This window comes from Geotrypetes seraphini, chromosome 11 (assembly GCF_902459505.1).
Source record: "Geotrypetes seraphini chromosome 11, aGeoSer1.1, whole genome shotgun sequence".
NCBI classification, from domain to species: domain Eukaryota; kingdom Metazoa; phylum Chordata; class Amphibia; order Gymnophiona; family Dermophiidae; genus Geotrypetes; species Geotrypetes seraphini.
Window position 1 is genome coordinate 129,194,779 of NC_047094.1, and position 16,781 is coordinate 129,211,559.

The following is a 16,781-nucleotide window of genomic DNA, read 5'->3' on the forward strand; positions in this document are numbered from 1 at the left end:
TGTAGAAGAAAGTAAGGCATCAGAAGTTAATAAGGAGGCTAATGATAGATAGGCTGGAAAAAGAGCATATTCTAGTCGAAGCCATAGAGGAAGATAGACATATGAAGGAGAGAACCAGCGGCTAGTATGTTGTAGAATATAAGCTTTATGATAAGTTAGGAAATCTGGAAGAAAAATCCTTGCTCTGGTTTTTGGAACTTTAAAGTTTTTTAAGAGCTATCTTAGATGGTTTATTATTCCATAAAAAAGCACTTATGTATTTATCGACCATTTTGTAGAAGTGAGGCGAAAATATGTAAGGAATCATGCTGAGTACGAAATTAATTTTAGGCGCCACTACCATCTTAATAGTCTCTATTCTACCCCACCAGGAAAGATGAAGGGGGTGTTAAGATTGTATTAATGATTTGAGGATAGTAATGAGATTGTCACCATTATGTTTGATAGTAACAGGTAGGGATGTATAGAGATTGATTCCCAAGTATTTTATATGTGACGGGGACCAAAGGAGGTTAAATGTCTGGATCAATTCAGGACGAGAACACATATTAAGAGGCAGTACTTCTGTTTTCTGTTTGTTTATTTTGTAACCAGAAAATGAAGAGAAGGACTGAATTAGATTAAAGAGAGCAGGAAGGGATTTATCTGGTTTGGTGAGATATAGTAGGACATTATCGGCATATGCTGAGAGTTTATATACGGTTTTATTATGTGGGATGCCTGAAATGTCCTCATGGGAATTGATGGCTAAAAGAAGTGGTTCAAGGGCTAAATTGAAAAGATATGGAGAGAGGGGACATCCTTGATGGGTACCCCGTTGCAGAGTGAAAGAGAGTGACAGGATGTTATTTGTAATAACAGAGGCCCTAGGACCAAACCATTGCATTGTTTGAAATAGGTGAGACCATTCCACCCTATGAAATGCTTTTTCAATGTCTAAAGAAAGAGTTATACATGGTTCTTGAAAAGAGTTGGCAATGGAACTTAAATGGAAAAAGACGAGAGTTATCTGTTATGAGTCTGCCTGGCATAAAACCGACCTGGTGGGAGGAAGTAATTTTGCTAATATGATGTTGAAGTCTATGAGAAAGGACTGTAGCATAAATTTTGTAATCAACATTTAAGAGTGATATAGGTCTATAATTGGGGATTTTTATTGGGTTTGGGAATAATCGTGATTATAGCATCAAGGAAGTGACTGTTGGAAATCCTCTGAGGATTGAAAGAGTTAAATAGGGATGTGAGTATAGGGTACAGTTTTTGCTGGAAGGTTTTGTAGAATTCCACCGTAAGCCCATCTAAGCCAGGTGATTTCCCAGAGGACAAATGATTTTTGTAAATCAGATGTGGTAAGACTAGTAGAGTTTAGAGAGGCCAAAAATTGATTAATATTGTGATTGATCAGATGTATCAGAGAAATAGAGCTGAGAGTAAAAGGAATGAAAGGCTGTGAAAATAGCGGAATGTGAAGAGAGAAGTTGTCCATTAGAATTTTTTATGACTGGGATCTGTATTTTAACCTGTTTTCTTTTAAGGTAGTTAGCTAGCATTTTACTGCTCTTATTCATTTCTACATAGTATTTAATAGAGGTAAGGAAAATATCTTGTGCAGCAAGGCTAACTAGTATATTATATGTGTTTTTCAGTTTGTATATTTCAGGTAATAGGTTTTTATCATTAGAGGCAAAGAACATTTGTTCTTGGTTTTTAATTTGAGATTAAATATTAAAAAGTTCCCGTCTATTTTGTTTTGTTTGGTAGGCTTGAATAGAGATTAGTTCGCCTCTAAGGGAGACTTTAAAAGCTTCCCACAAAGTTAGTGCGTCCATTGATTCAGTCAAGTTAAATAAAAAGAATTCATCCATAAATTTAGCTAATCTTTGTTCAGTAGTGTCATCCATTAACAAGGAATTAGATAGTCTCCAAATAGAAGATTTGGTCAGACGAATGGAAGACCATTGCAACATAATAGATATCGGGGCATGATCTGAGATGACTATAGCGTTAATATCAGTGGTTGTTAGATGAGGAACCAGTAAGTAATAGATAAGAAAATAATCAATTCTTGAATAGCTGTGATGTGGCGAGGAAAAGTACGTATAATCTTACATCTGGGTGTTGCAACCTCCATGGTTCAGTCAGATTTTAATGTTTAATAAGGGAATGTAGAGTAGAGGTAGCTTTAGTTGGAGCGATAGAGGAGAGAGAGTGTCTATCTAACCATATATCCAGAGGTAAATTAAAGTTGCCGGCCATTATGATAGGGAGAGGGTTAAAGTCTGAAATAGACTGGAAAAGATGCGTAAAGAACTCGGGGGAGTCAATGTTTGGAGCATACACATTGCCAAGAAGAACTTCTTGTGAAAAGATTTGTGCTTTAACTATTAGCCATCTACCATCCAAATGGTGTTTAGATTCTAGAAGTTGGAGAGAGACATTTTTGTGAGATAAGATTGCAATACCATGTTTTCTACCAGTTTCTGGAGATTCAGCAACATAATTTAGCCAATCTTTGAAGCTCAAAAAGTGTAAAAATGATAATGATGGAAACTTGATAAATAAATTTTTTTAAAAAACTCATTGGAAATATGAGTCTCTTGTAAAAATAAATAAATAAATAAAAATTGATGGTTTAAGTTTTTTAAGATGAGTGAAGATTTTTTTTCCTTTTGATTGGATGTCATAAACCATTTACATTCAAGGATACACAGGTGAGTGTAGATAGGACATCAGAGGTAGACATATTGAAAGGGACAATTGTTGGGCCTGAGTACAGAAAGAAATGAAAGAAAGGATGCAAAGTCAGAAGAAAATGCAACCAGAGACTCATAAAATCACCAGACAGCAAAGGTAGAAAAAATGATTTTATTTTCAATTTAGTGATCAAAATGTGTCAGTTTTGAGAATTTATATCTGCTTTGCACTATATTTGTATCTATTTTGCACTATATTTGTCTATTTTTCTATAGTTACCGAGGTGACATTGCATATTTTAAAGTCATCTGCCTTGACATCTTTGAAAACACCCCAAATATAAATGATAATTAATATTTTCTCTGCGTATAGTGTGCTTTGTTGTTGTTTTTTTTTAATTCGATGGTTACCATTATGTTGATATGTGTACATGAAAAATGAATGGAAGAAATTGGGGGCGGGACTAACAATTAATAGATGTCCCGTTTTGATTAAAAAAATAAATGGTCACGTTATAGTTGGGTGGAGGAAGATCTTTTGAGGTAGTCTATCTCAAATAGAATGTTAATTAAAAGATGTTAATCACTCAGCGGTGGACTGTCCAAAAAGCACTACATTGATTAACAGCACAATGTGTACGGGTAGACTCAACAATGACAGTGATTCAGCAATTCTGCCTTTGTCAAGAGTCTAATAGATCATAAATATAAAATCAAATAGATGCACATAAATAAACATACTAAAAACACAATTGTACTTTTAAAACCAAAATCGGATAAATTAAGCTAAAACCAAAATGACCACAGAATATCAAAATAATTTATGCATACTTAATGTGACCACACGTCCCGTTTTGAACAGGACCGTCCCTTTTTCTGATCCCCTGTCCCATTGTCCCCACGCACAGCTTCGGGATGCCGAAATGTCACATTTTCAGAGACTGCTTCCTGAAGCTGTGTGGGGACAATGGGACAGGCGATCGCAGAGAATGGGCTCTCCCCCTGCTTCCCCGCCTGCCGCCATAACAATTGCAGGAAAGGCATGTCCAGGCACCGGCCCAGAAGCCTCCCGATGTCAATTCTGACTTCGGAGAGGAAGTTCCGAGCCAGCCAATCGATGTCAGAATTGACGTCGGGGAGAAGGCTTCTAGGCCGGTGCCTGGACATGCCTTTCCTGTGGTTGTTGTGGCAGCGGGGGGCAGGAAGCAGCAGCGGGCGGTAGCAGACCGGGTTGGGGGAGCACAAGAATCTGTGGTACACCAGGCTTTGGAGGGAGAGAGGCAGACAGACAGGCTGGCTGGTTTCAGCACGGCAGGGAGGGAGGTAGGCTAATTGGATGGCTTCGGGGGGAGGGGGTGGGACAAAAGCTAGAAGGCAGTAAGGGAGACATAGGAAGGAGGGAGGGAGGAAGGAAGGAAAGAAAGAGGCAGAGAAAGGGGAGGGGGGGTTGTAACCAGAAGAAAGACTAGAAAAAAAAAGTCCTGGCAGGACATGGCAGGCCAGGGATGGTAGCAGGTGTTGAGTTTTTCTCTTTCAAAAAGTTTAAGGTTACCAGATGCCAAATTTACCCAGATATGTCTTCATTTTAGAGGACTATCCAGATGGCTTTCTCCCTTGTCCAGGGTATTCTTCCCTGTCCCTCACCTTTCTCCAGCTCCACTGAAATTTAATCTTCAGGCCAGATGACAGCAGCAGCGAGGTAAGGGGAGGCTACAACAGCCCATTGAGCCCAGTCCCCTCTACAGTCCCTCAGCTTCCAACTTTATGTTTAACATCCAAATATATATTTTCCATCCACAACCACTCATCTCATCTCCTAGCAATTAAAGGGCTTAATTCCAAAACTTGCTTTTGGCAAAATATGAACTATAGTTTTGTATAGACAAAGGATACATGTAATTAATTGTTGGGATCAAAAGTGTGTTTGTCCTTTGCCTACAGCCAAATTAAAATAAGTTTTGTTTCCAAAATCAGCTACCAGTAAGTCAAGGAATATGTAAATTCTGAAGCCAGTTAAGTCTTGTAGTTACATGACTGACCCCCCCCCCCAAAATAAATAAATAAATAAATAAAAAGAAGAAAAGAAAGGCCTGGACCAAAGGGAAGACAGGAGGCAGATGCAGGACTATGGGAGGTTCAGACAGAGGGGGGGGGGAGATCCTGAGGAAGAACAGAGGGATGCAAGATCATAACAGAGGAGGGGGAGAGAGAGAGGGAGACCTGGAACAAAGGTACAAAGGAGAATTGACACTGGATCTGGGGAGAGAAAGGGAAAAGAGAGAGACCTGGACCCAAAGGGGATGAGGCTGGATTGTGAAAGAAATGTTGGATGCAAAATAAAGAAAGAAAGAGAAATATTGGATGCACAGTCAGAAGGAAGTGCAACCAGAGACTCATGAAATCACCAAACAACAGGTAGGAAAACTGATTTTATTTTCAATTTAGTGATCAAAATGTGTCAGTTTTGAGAATTTATATCTGCTGTCTATATTGTGCACTATATTTGTCTATTTTTCTATAGTTACTGAGGTGACATTGCATATTTTAAAGTCATCTGCCTTGACATCTTTGAAAAAACCCCAAAACTCGTAAATGATGATTAATATTTTCTCTGCGTACAGTGTGCTTTGTGTTTTTTAAACATTTTATGGTTACTATTATGAATTTATAAAATATTGTGTGCATATGAAAAATGAATGGAAGAAATTGGGGCTGAGGCTGGGCTAAGGTGGGATTGGGGGTGGGGCTAGGGCAGGACTGAAAATTAATAGATGTTCCATTTTGATGAAAAAATAAATGGTCACATTATGCATACATCAAGAATCTAACAGAAATAAAATCAAATAAATACACACACAGAGATACTAAAAACTCAAATGTGTTTTTAAACCAGAGCTGGATGAAGACAACAGGATATCTCGATGAACTTGTACATACATCTAGTGACTCGTTTACATTACATTACATTACAGATTTCTATTCCGCCATTACCTTTCGGTTCAAAGTGGATTACAAAAAGAGTTATGGAAGAAGGGTTACAACTTTAGATCAGAGAAGGTTTCCAAGAGAGGGAAAAGTAGGATCTGGGGTTAGGGAGGGGATGGTAAGAGGGGGGTTATGCTTTATCATGGTATTAAGCTTTATTAAGGGATTTCTTGAAGAGTATAGTTTTTATTTCCTTTCTGAACATCTTGTAGTCTGGGGTTGTTGTCAATAGGTTGGAGACTTGGTTGTCTATCTTCGCTGCCTGAGTGGCCAGTAGTCCGTTGTATAGTTTTTTCCGTTTTACTTCTTTGATTGGGGGGTAAGTGAATGGGGGGGGGTGTTTTTCTATGCCTGGTAGAGGTGGTTTGGATGAGGCGGTCGTTTAGGTAGGTTGGGCTGTCTCCATTTATAGTTTTAAATAGTATACAGTAGAATTTAAATTGTATTCTTTCCTGGATTGGAAGCTAGTGAGAATTGATGAATGCCTCAGTAATGTGATCATGTTTTTTCAATGAATAGACGAGTCTCAGAGCTATATTCTGAATTGTCTGTAGTTGTTTAATCATTATTGCAGGGCAGGGGAGGTAGAGGATGTTGCAATAGTCTAGGATACTTAGGATTAGAGATTGTACTAGGAGATGAAATTGTGTTTTTTTGAAGAATTTTCGGACTTTAAGGTTTCTCATAACTGCGAAAGATTTCTGTATTGTTTTGTTAATTTGTGGTGCATGGAGCAGTCTCTGTCAATAGTCATACCTAGAAGTTTTAGGGTGATTTGCAAAGGGTAGTTGATAGAGTTGATTTCTAAGTTGGTTATGGTTGGGATTTTGTTATTTTCTAGGAGGATGAATTTAGTTTTGTCTGCGTTGAGTTTCAGTTTGTGGTCTTCCATCCAAGTCGTAACTGTAGCTAGAGTTCTGTGTAGTGTGTCTGACATTAAGAGCATTGGTTGGTCGAAAGGAATGAGGATGGTGATGTCATCAGCATAGCTATAAGAGGATAGGCCTTGTTTGTTCAGGTAAACGCCAAGAGAGGCCGTATATAGGTTGAAGAGAGTAGGGGACAGTGGGGACCCTTGTGGAACCCGCAGGGGTTGGACCAAGGTTTGGATTTTTCTTTGTCTGATTTTACTTTGTATGTTCTGGATTTTAAGAAACCTTCAAACCATGAGTATACTTTATCTGAGATGCCTATTGAGTCCAAGATTTGCAGTAGGATGTTATGGTCTACCAGGTCAAATGCTGCCGTCAGGTCCAACTGTATGAGCAGCATTTTTTTTCCAATGCTGAGGTGTTGTCTTGCTGTGTCGATAAGGGAGCCTAGTAGTGTCTCTGTGCTGAAGTTAGTTCTGAAGCCGGATTGCGTGGGATGGAGTAAGTTATGGTCCTCGAGATAGTTGGTGAGGAATTTGGCTACTAATCCTTCTGTTAGTTTGATATATAGAGGTATTGAGGCTATTGGTCTGTAGTTGGATGAGAGGTCTGTTGGTCCTTTTGGGTCTTTTAAGATTGGGGTGATGATGATTTCGCTGAGGTCATTAGGGAAAATGCCATCTGTGAGCATGGTTTGTATCCAGTGTAGGAGTAAGGTACGGAACTTAGTGCTCGCTGATGACAGGAGATATGGCGGGCAGTGGTTGAGTTCACTTGATGCGTGGCTGTACTTATTGTAGAGTTTGTTGAATTCGGTCCAATGTATCTTAGGGAATTGGGACCAAGATCTGTCTGCAGCACAAGATTCATTTTCTGTGGGGAGTATTGTGACTTCGAGTAGGTGGGTTGGGTTACTAATGAGAGTAGCTCTGGTGTTTGTAATTTTATTCTTGAAGTGTTCAGCTAGGAGGGAGGCTGAAGGGGAGGAGTTATTGTTAGTGGTCAAATAGGGTATGGTGTTAGTTAGATCTTTTAATATTTGGAATAGTTTTTTGGTGTCTTGGGTTTCCATGCCTATTAGGTTGGTGTAATGTTTTTTTCTCTTTTCTTTTAATAGAAGTTTATATTGTTTGTTAATTTTTTTCCAGGCGGTTTTCGTGTGATCTTGGTTGGTTTTTCTCCATTTTCTTTCCAGACGTCTACATTATCTCTTGAGTAGGAGTAATTCTTCGTCGAACCATTGGTCTGATCGTCTGCATGTTCTGGTTTTGGTTCGAAGTGGGGCTTGTTCATCAAGGATGTTGTTGCTCAAATAGCCCCAGTGTGAAATGAAGTCTTTGGGGTTATCTTCTTGGATTGTTTCGTCTACTTTTGACCAGAAAATGGCGGGCTCGATGCGTTTGCGTGATGTGTAGGTTACTATTTTGGATATTGGTTTGGATTTGTTTTTGGTCCAGATGATGTTGAAGGTGTAAGTGTAGTGGTCTGACCAGAGGGATGGGGACCAGGTTCCATTAGACGTTTGAATTTCTGAAGTAAATGTTTGATGGGTCATGAAGGCTGCAATGTCCAGTTGGTGTCCTTTCTCATGAGTAGTTTGTGGGTTTAAAACGCATCTCCTAGTCAAAACATTTTATGGTTACCATTATGAATTTATAAAATATTGTGTGCATATGAAAAATGAATGGAAGAAATTGGGGCTTTTGACTAGGAGATGCATTTCGGCGTCCCACTTAAAGTTTGATCGGATCGTTTTACACCCTGAGATTTGTGAAATGCTGGCCACCGTCGGTGTACCGATCATTCGAAGATAAGTTGACAATCTCTACTATCTTCTTTGTATGCACAAACAGCCCTGCCTAAAGTTTTTATGTATGGGGAATGCAAATGGAGGTTTTTTGCCAGTGAGGTTATTGTCTAACCACCTTGGACCACCATTGTGGTGGTGGGAGGGCTCCAGTCTGAGGCTTTTTCCTCCATTTTTTAAAACTTCTCCTCACTTGAACTGAGGCAGCACTGTCCACTGACACATGATTTATTCATTTTTTGCTACTGTGAAAGTGTAGATTTGAGTATTATTGAATTTTCACATATCCGAGTTAATTTTACTTATATGCTTCTAAAACAGGTCTAGCTCTGGATATCTAAATGGCATCCTGGACATCTTGGGAAATGTTTGATTATCACCGCAAAATGTCCAAGTGCTAAGCACGCCCAAAGCCCACCCATAACATGCCTCCAACATGCCCCCTTGAACTTTGGATGCTCAGCAGGAAAAAAAATTAGCAAAATGTCTAGAAAGATGATTTTGAAAATCAGCACTTGGATGTTATGGCTAGAAAAACACCCATGCACCTCCCTAGGCTCACAAAGACACCTACAATGTAGGCAGCTTGCCTTGGGGTGTGGTTTTTTTTTGTTGTTTTAAATGTGCGTCCTGATTGGCTGGTTAGACAGTGGTAGGGTACCTACAGTTGGGACACCATTTATAGAATTTGCCCCTATGTGCCTATATTTGTCTCCTATTTTCAGCCAAAATTAGGAGCTTAAGAGGCTATTTTATAAACATCTTCATGTTTGATTTTTATCCCAACGTATACATGGACATGTAGTCTTACTTTTCTGCTTTTTTAAAGCAAAATCAGAATTAAAAGTAAGTTAAAATATAATCTATATATACAAATAGAAAATTACTGGTTAGACAGCTTTTTTGGAGGTCAGTCAACTACAAAATGAAAACATGCAGTTCTATTAGAAAAAAAAAACAACCTAATGCTATTTTGAATGCATTAGCGTGTATATCATTTATAGCAAACCCAAAATAATTCTGCAACTCGGCTCAGTATTGATGAGGCCTTTATTGAGAATATTTTGTCCAATTCTGAGCATGGATAAGCAGAAATTAAGAGAAGATTTGATAGAACCTTCAGATATACAAAAAAGAGTTATGATATTTATGTTAATATTTTCTCTCTGTACTGGAGCAGAACAATAATTAGTAAGCTTTTCATGATTTATGAATAATAACATACTGCCAAATAAAGTTCCTAAATCAGTAAAATCACTGGTTACTGGATGTTTCTAAAAGTACAAGTAGATTAGACAAGTATTCATCTGGGATACCTTCAGCTAATCTTGTCTTTCTGTGTTAAATGTGTATTACTGTCAGATGGAGACAATAAAAGAGAGGGAGTCTGAAACACAGTAAATTAACCCCCCTCCCCTTTTACGAAGGCATGTTAGTAGCTGCTGTGCGGCAAACACTTTGACACTCATTGAATCCCTGTACGGAGATCGTCGAGATGAGCCCCCCCAAGCGTAGGTCAAGGAATCTGTCATGAGGACCTTCTGATGAGGGGGCGTTTGAAACAGTAAACTTTTGGAGAGATTGGAACATAACATAACTTTATTCTTCTATACCGCCACAATCAGACGATTTTTAGGCGGTTTACACTGAAGAGAACTGGACAATCAGCAAAATACAAATAGCAAAAGTACAACATATTTCTTAGGAATAGTCAGAGTAAAATTATTGTAATTAGTATGACTACTATTTAGGAAATGAATTTATCAGACAATACAGTCTTAATTTCTTTCAGAAATGCACCATAGGTCAACCTAGCTCCATTGATGTAATTACCTAACCAGGACTGCTATTTACTTGCTTGATATATGTGGAAATTCAATCGTGTAAGTCAGACTAAATATAAAAAACGTATTGAGGATACTGCTATGATAGCCTAGGACCATTCATACCACGTTAACACCAAACATTCATTAACATCACACCATCAATATATGAAATTATAAGACAACGGAGAAAAATAAACCTCAAGTGTGAGAGGCCGGGACTACACAAGTACCCGAGTCTATTCACATCATCACTGGTTTATAAAAAAACTCCGTGTACATTTAAATCAATACTTCTTCATACACACTCAATAATTTTTTAAGAGTTTTCAAAGAATATTTTCAAAAGTGTTTCAGGGTGATATATAAAGACCTATTCATGGCATGAACCAGACCCCAAACTAATCATTAACAGCACGAGGGCTACAGCTCAGCTAAACAGGTGTATGCAATTTGTTGAGGCATGGAGAATTGGAGCACAAGAATGAGAACAAATAACCACTCATCTGAAAAAAACCGGAGTGTCCCAAACGATTCTCAGTCTTTTGTCCCGTCCCGACAGAAAAGTCCTTCTGTTTCGCCTAAAAGGCTACATCAGGGGAAAGATCCAATGTCCAAAAAAAGCTCCTGCTTCCTTCAACGCCAAACAAACTTGCAGCTGGCTTCTCTCGAAATAGTGTTGGGACTGCGAGACGCGCCCGGTTCGAATAAAACAGCTTACGAACCGGGCGTCTTGACGTCATCACACAAGCGTGATGCGTGATAGGCTAAGCCCTATCCAAAAAGGACTTTTATGTTTCAAGCAAGTAAACAGCAGTCTTGGTTAGGTAATTACATCAATGGAGCTAGGTTGACCTATGGCGCATTTCAGAAAGAGAGCATCCACCAGTGGAGAGACTCAATGAAAGAGTTACTGTGATATGTTGAGAGAATGGGTCATAAGCCTGCTCCCACTGAGATGTCAGGGTCCACTGAGGAATTCTGAGGTGAAGTCTGGCAAAAGGAGTCACGTGAACTGTTGAGGCCATGTGACCTAGGAGAACCATATGTGTCTTGCTGAAATTGTAGCCAAGGAAGACACTTTGTGGCAGAGATGAATGAGAGCATCCTGACATTGAGGAAAAAATGCTCTGAGTCGGACAGTGTCCAGGACAGCTTCGATGAACTGTAAAGTCTTAGAGAGCTGTAGCTGGGATTTGGGAAAGTTGATTTCGAACCCCAAACTTTGTAGGAACCACGTAGTCTGTATTGTCACTACAATAACCCCTTGAGATGATGAATCCTTGATGAGCCAGTCATCCAGGTATGGGAACACCTGGAGCCCATGGTTCTGCAGAGCTGCTGCTACTACAACTAGGCACTTGGTGAACATTCTTGGAGATGAAGCCAGGCCGACAGGTACTGAAAATCTGTACTGAAAATGCAGATTTCCCACCCGAAAGGCTGAATAAATTGGAGCTGTACTCACGTGAGGAACGAAGAGAGAGGGGAGACATGATTGAAACATTTAAGCACATCACGGGCTGTACCGAGTCTGTCTCATAGGACCCTCAACTACCAGAGGGCATCCGCTGAAAATCAGGAGAGGGAAGTTTCATAGCGACTACAGAAAATACTTCTTCACCAAAAGAGTGGTGGATCATTGGAACGAACTCTCACTGCAGGTGATTGAGGCCAGCAGCGTATCAGATTTTAAGAGAAAATGGGATATTCATGTGGGATCTCTAGGGGAGTAAAGTCAGGGGGGCAGTTTGGTATGAGCAGACTTGGTGGGCTATAGCCCTTTTCTGCCGTCATTTTTCTATATTTCTATGAAATCTGAGGAACTGTCACAGATCGTCCATCTTCTTCGGAACTAGGAAGTAACGGGAGTAAAACCCCCTGTTCTGCTGTTCCGGGAGAACTTCCTCGATGGCACGGAAATGGAGCAGAGCTTGAGCTTCCTGAAGAAGAAGGGTGGTCTGGGATGGATTAGAGGCAGATCTGGAGGAACCTGAATGAAATGAAGAGTATCCTTCCCAGAGGTCTGATGTGATGACGTTGGTAAAAATGATGGAGATGACCTCCAGTGGGAAGGGGAAAAGATAGAGGCAGAACGATGGAGGTTATGCTCTGTATTAGATGGTCAAAAAGGCTGAGAGGCCTTAGGAGTAGCAGGAGTCTGAGGTTTCTGCTGCCTCTGTTGCTATGGTTGTTTCTTAGGAGGTGCTCTGGTATAAAGAGCTACCCTCTGTGGGAAATGCCGTTGATAAGATGGCAGAGGCCTGAAGCCCTTAGAGGTGAAAGGTTTAGGCTTAGGAGGAATGATGGAAGCAAATGACTTCTCATGTTCAGACAACTTCTTAGTGGCCTCCTTGATGGTGTCATCAAACAAGTCATTGCCTTGACAAAGAATGTTGGCATGGCGATCCTGTAGATTAGGGTCCATGTCAACAATGTGAAGCCAGGCAAGCTGGTGCATGGCTACTGAGAAGGCAGTGACCCTCAAGGAAAGCTCAGTTGCATCATAGGAAGATTGAAGGAGATGCATGTGGAGTTGATTTAGAGTAGTAATGGTATTCTGAAAACCTGTAAGATGGTGTTGAGGAACATACTTGAAATATGCAGGCAGTGTGTCAACCAAATGCTTGAAATAAGAAATGAAGATGAAATTGTAATTCAGAACCCTGGTTACCATCGGAGAATTCTGATACAAACAGCGGCCAAACTTGTCCATGGTCCTGCCCTCTCTTCCAGGGGGGACAGTGGCATAAACCTTGGAAGGGTGATTCCGTTTCAGAGAGGACTCTACAAGAAGGGACCGATGAGATAATTGAGACTTCTCGAAGCCCTTGCAAAGGACCATTCTGTAATAGGATTCCTACTTGTTTAGTACAGCAGGAATAGAATAAGGTGTTTCAAGGTTCCTCTTGAAAGTTTGAAAAAGAAGTCTATTAATGGGTATTTTAAGTGACTCGGCAGGAGGCTGAGCCATACCCATCTCTTCTAAATACTCAGTAGTGTATTTGGAATCAGAGTCCAAATTAATTTTGAGTTCCTTACTCATTTGACGTAGAAAAGAAGAGAAGGATATCTGTTCCAAGGTAGGCTGACCTCGAGGAGACGATGACCTCAAAGCGCCTCAAAGAGCAGAGAACGAGGGCAAAGCTTCCCTGGAGTACTCGCACTTGAGACCTGAATATGCAGGTATAGACAACTCACTGGGAGAAGAATCCCTTGCAGGAGAAGCAGATGATGGAGGTGTCCTCAACTTCGGAGCCTTGAGGTGTAGAGATGAGGCATGTCTCAAGAAAAGGATCTGTGCCTTGATGGATGCCTTGACTGGTGTGGAGAACTGTGCCTCAAACCAGGCAGGTCTCGCTGAGAAGAAAGTCGAAGAGTCTTTGCCCTATGGCCTCGGGAAGGGCGATGCCTTATGCGAAGAATGAAGGCTGGAGATCAAGACACCAAAAGGGATTGAACGCCTGGTGTCAAGGTATTTCGAGGCACTGACAAGGACTTGGCTCCTTGAATAACATGCTTATGCTCCAGACGAGACGCTTGCAAAGAATCGACTCCTTGCTTAGAGTGTGTAGAATCCTCTCGAGGCACTCCCAAGGACTCGACTCCTTGTGTAGAGTGAGGAGATTTCAGCTCGAGGCTCAGCCAAAGATTCGACTCCAGGTGTTACTGCTGAGTGCTTAGGCTGGACTTCAGGAAGCAGAGTCGAAGCAGAAGTATGTTTGGCAAGGATATTGCCCAACTGATGATCCATAATGGTTTGGATCAAAGCCTCCAACCATGACTCCGAGACTGGAGGATCTGGTACAGTTGGCGCAGCAACAGTCTCCGAGGAAGAACGACTCTTCGACTTGGAGACATGCTTCTTAGGCAGCTTGATAACCACTGCTGGCACCTGACCTGAGGGAGGCAGCGAGGCAAGCATCTTGTCATGAGAAGACTTAGCAGATTTACGAGGCAGGCTTGATCAAAGACGAGGCTGAGGTTGAGGCAGAAGGCGGAACCCCCGTAAGCTTGACCAGATGCGAGGTTGAGACCGGGGCAAGGGGATTCATACCGCCAAAAGAATTTCTCCATCTGAACTCGATGACGCTTGTGGGCTCGAGGTTGAAGGGTAGTACAGTGAGTATACGACTCCAGATGATGGTCAGGTCAGTGAGGGAGATTGCGTGCTGGCAACGGCTACACTTCTTGAAGCCTGTGACCAGTCTGGACATAGACGGAAAGATGGCCTCAGCAAAATCGAGCTCCGCCAGAGGAGGCCGCAAAGCAGGCCCCGCAGTGACAAAAGAAATATAATTAAAGTCTTTTTCTTTTTTTTTTTTTTATGAAAATGCGCATAAAACAGCGACCCTGAAAAATAAAACATGAGCCGTGGTGAGAGAAGGCATGAAGTTTAGAACTCAGTCTAGCGCAGAGCATAGTAACATTGCAGATGACGGCAAATAAAGACCCGAACGGTCCATCCAGTCTGCCCAACCTGATTCAAATTAAATTTTTTCTTCCTAGCTATTTCTGGGCAAGAATCCAAAGCTCTACCCAGTACTGTGCTTGGGTTCCCACTGCCGAAATCTCTGTCAAAACTTACTCCAGCCCATATACACCCTCCCAGCCATTGTAGCCCTCTCCAGCCCATCCTCCGCCAAACGACCATATACAGACCGTGCAAGTCTGCCCAGTACTAGCCTTAGTTCAATATTTAATATTATTTTCTGATTCTAGATCCTCTGTGTTCATCCCACGCTTCTTTGAACTCCGTCACCGTTTTCTTCTTCACTACCTCTCTCGGGAGTGCATTCCAGGTATCCACTACTCTCTCTGTAAAGTAAAATTTCCTAAAATTGCTCTTGAATTTACCACCCCTCAACCTCAAATTATGTTCTCTGGTTTTACCATTTTCCTTTCTCTGGAAAAGATTTTGTTCTATGTTAATACCCTTCAAGTATTTGAACGTCTGAATCATATCCCCCCTGTCTCTCCTCATACGTCTTCTGGAGCAAGCCTCTTATCATTTTCGTCGCCCTCCTTTGGACTGAGTCTTCTTACGTCCTTCGCCAGATATGGTCTCCAAAACTGAACACAATACTCCAAGTGGGGCCTTACCAATGACCTGTACAGGGGCATCAACACCTTCTTCCTTCTACTGGCTACGCCTCTCTTTATACAGCCCAGCATCCTCCTGGCAGCAGCCACCGCCTTGTCACACTGTTTTTTCACCTTTAGATTTCGGACACTATCACCCCAAGGTTCCTCTTCGTTCCGTGGAAAACAGAGAACTGAGGAGACACTCACCCTTGCATGGGCAGGAAGGCACTCACACATGCGCGGTGTGGAGGTCGCAAACTTTCTAAGTTCTGCAAGCAAATCAGCTTGCGAAGTTGTCCGCATCTAGGCTCCGTAGATGACAACACCCACATGTTGAGAATAGGCTGCCTGTTTGTCCTGTGATAAAAAAGGTTTTGATCAGATGACAGAAGGGTTCTGGAAGGAGGATATGGAATCAAGTCTGTCTAGAAAAATAGGAAGATTCGCCTGGCGGATCTTAAATTACAGTAATGCAATTTTATATGTGATTCGATGGGCATTTGCAGCCAGTGAGCATTTTTTAGAAGTGGTGTTAAAATGGCCAAACTTTTATGAGTTTGTTATGACAACAAAAACTTAATGTTTTGTTTTTATAATAGTATGATTTTTAACCCTTGGATGTACACTGCCTTAAAATTTGATTTGGCTGTATAACAAATTTTTAAAAACTTGACTTGAAACGTGTCCCTCGGGTCAAAGACCATTTAAGAATAAAGATTTGGTGGCGCTAGAAGCTTGCAGTCTTTGGAAGTACGCTCTTCCACCCCAAAGAAACAACTATGCCAGTCTATCGATTGAACCTCCATGCATTGGAGGGAAGCTTTTGGCTTTCCTAGAGGAATGGGCGGATATCACCACACATCACTGGGTTCTGGATATTCTACAAGAGAGGTACAAATTTGAGTTTTATCATCCCTTGTGGGGAAACCAGAAAAAGTAGTAAAGGTCAAAGCAACAGTCTAGAAATTGCTGAAAATTGCAGCCATAGAGCCTGTTCTAGAGTCTGACTTGGGCTCTGGCAGATACTTGATATACTTCATTATGCCAAAGAGATGCTCCGAAGACTGGAGACCAATCCTAGCTCTCAAAGAAGTCAATCTGGCCCTCAAAATTCCTCTGTTCCAAATGGAAATTGTGGGGTCGGTGATTGCATTGATTGCGCCGGGGGAATTTCTGACATCTCTGGATTTGACAGAGGCCTACCTTCATGTTCCCATTTTTCCAGAGCACACATGGTACTTGAGATTCCATGTCTTGCAGCAGCACTTCCAATTCACAGCCTTACCTTTCAGGCTGGCGAAAGCACCTCAGACCATTACCAAAGTGATGGTGGTTGTAGTAACACACCTATGTAGGCTTGGTATCCAAGTCCATGATTGATTCATCAGGGCCCAGTCTAAGCAGTTCATCAAGTTGTCCAGTTGCTACAGAAGCTAGGTTAGGTGGTCAATTTTCAGAAGAGTCGCCATCTTCCTATGCAAGACCTAGATTACCTGGGAGTCCATTTTGCCATGGT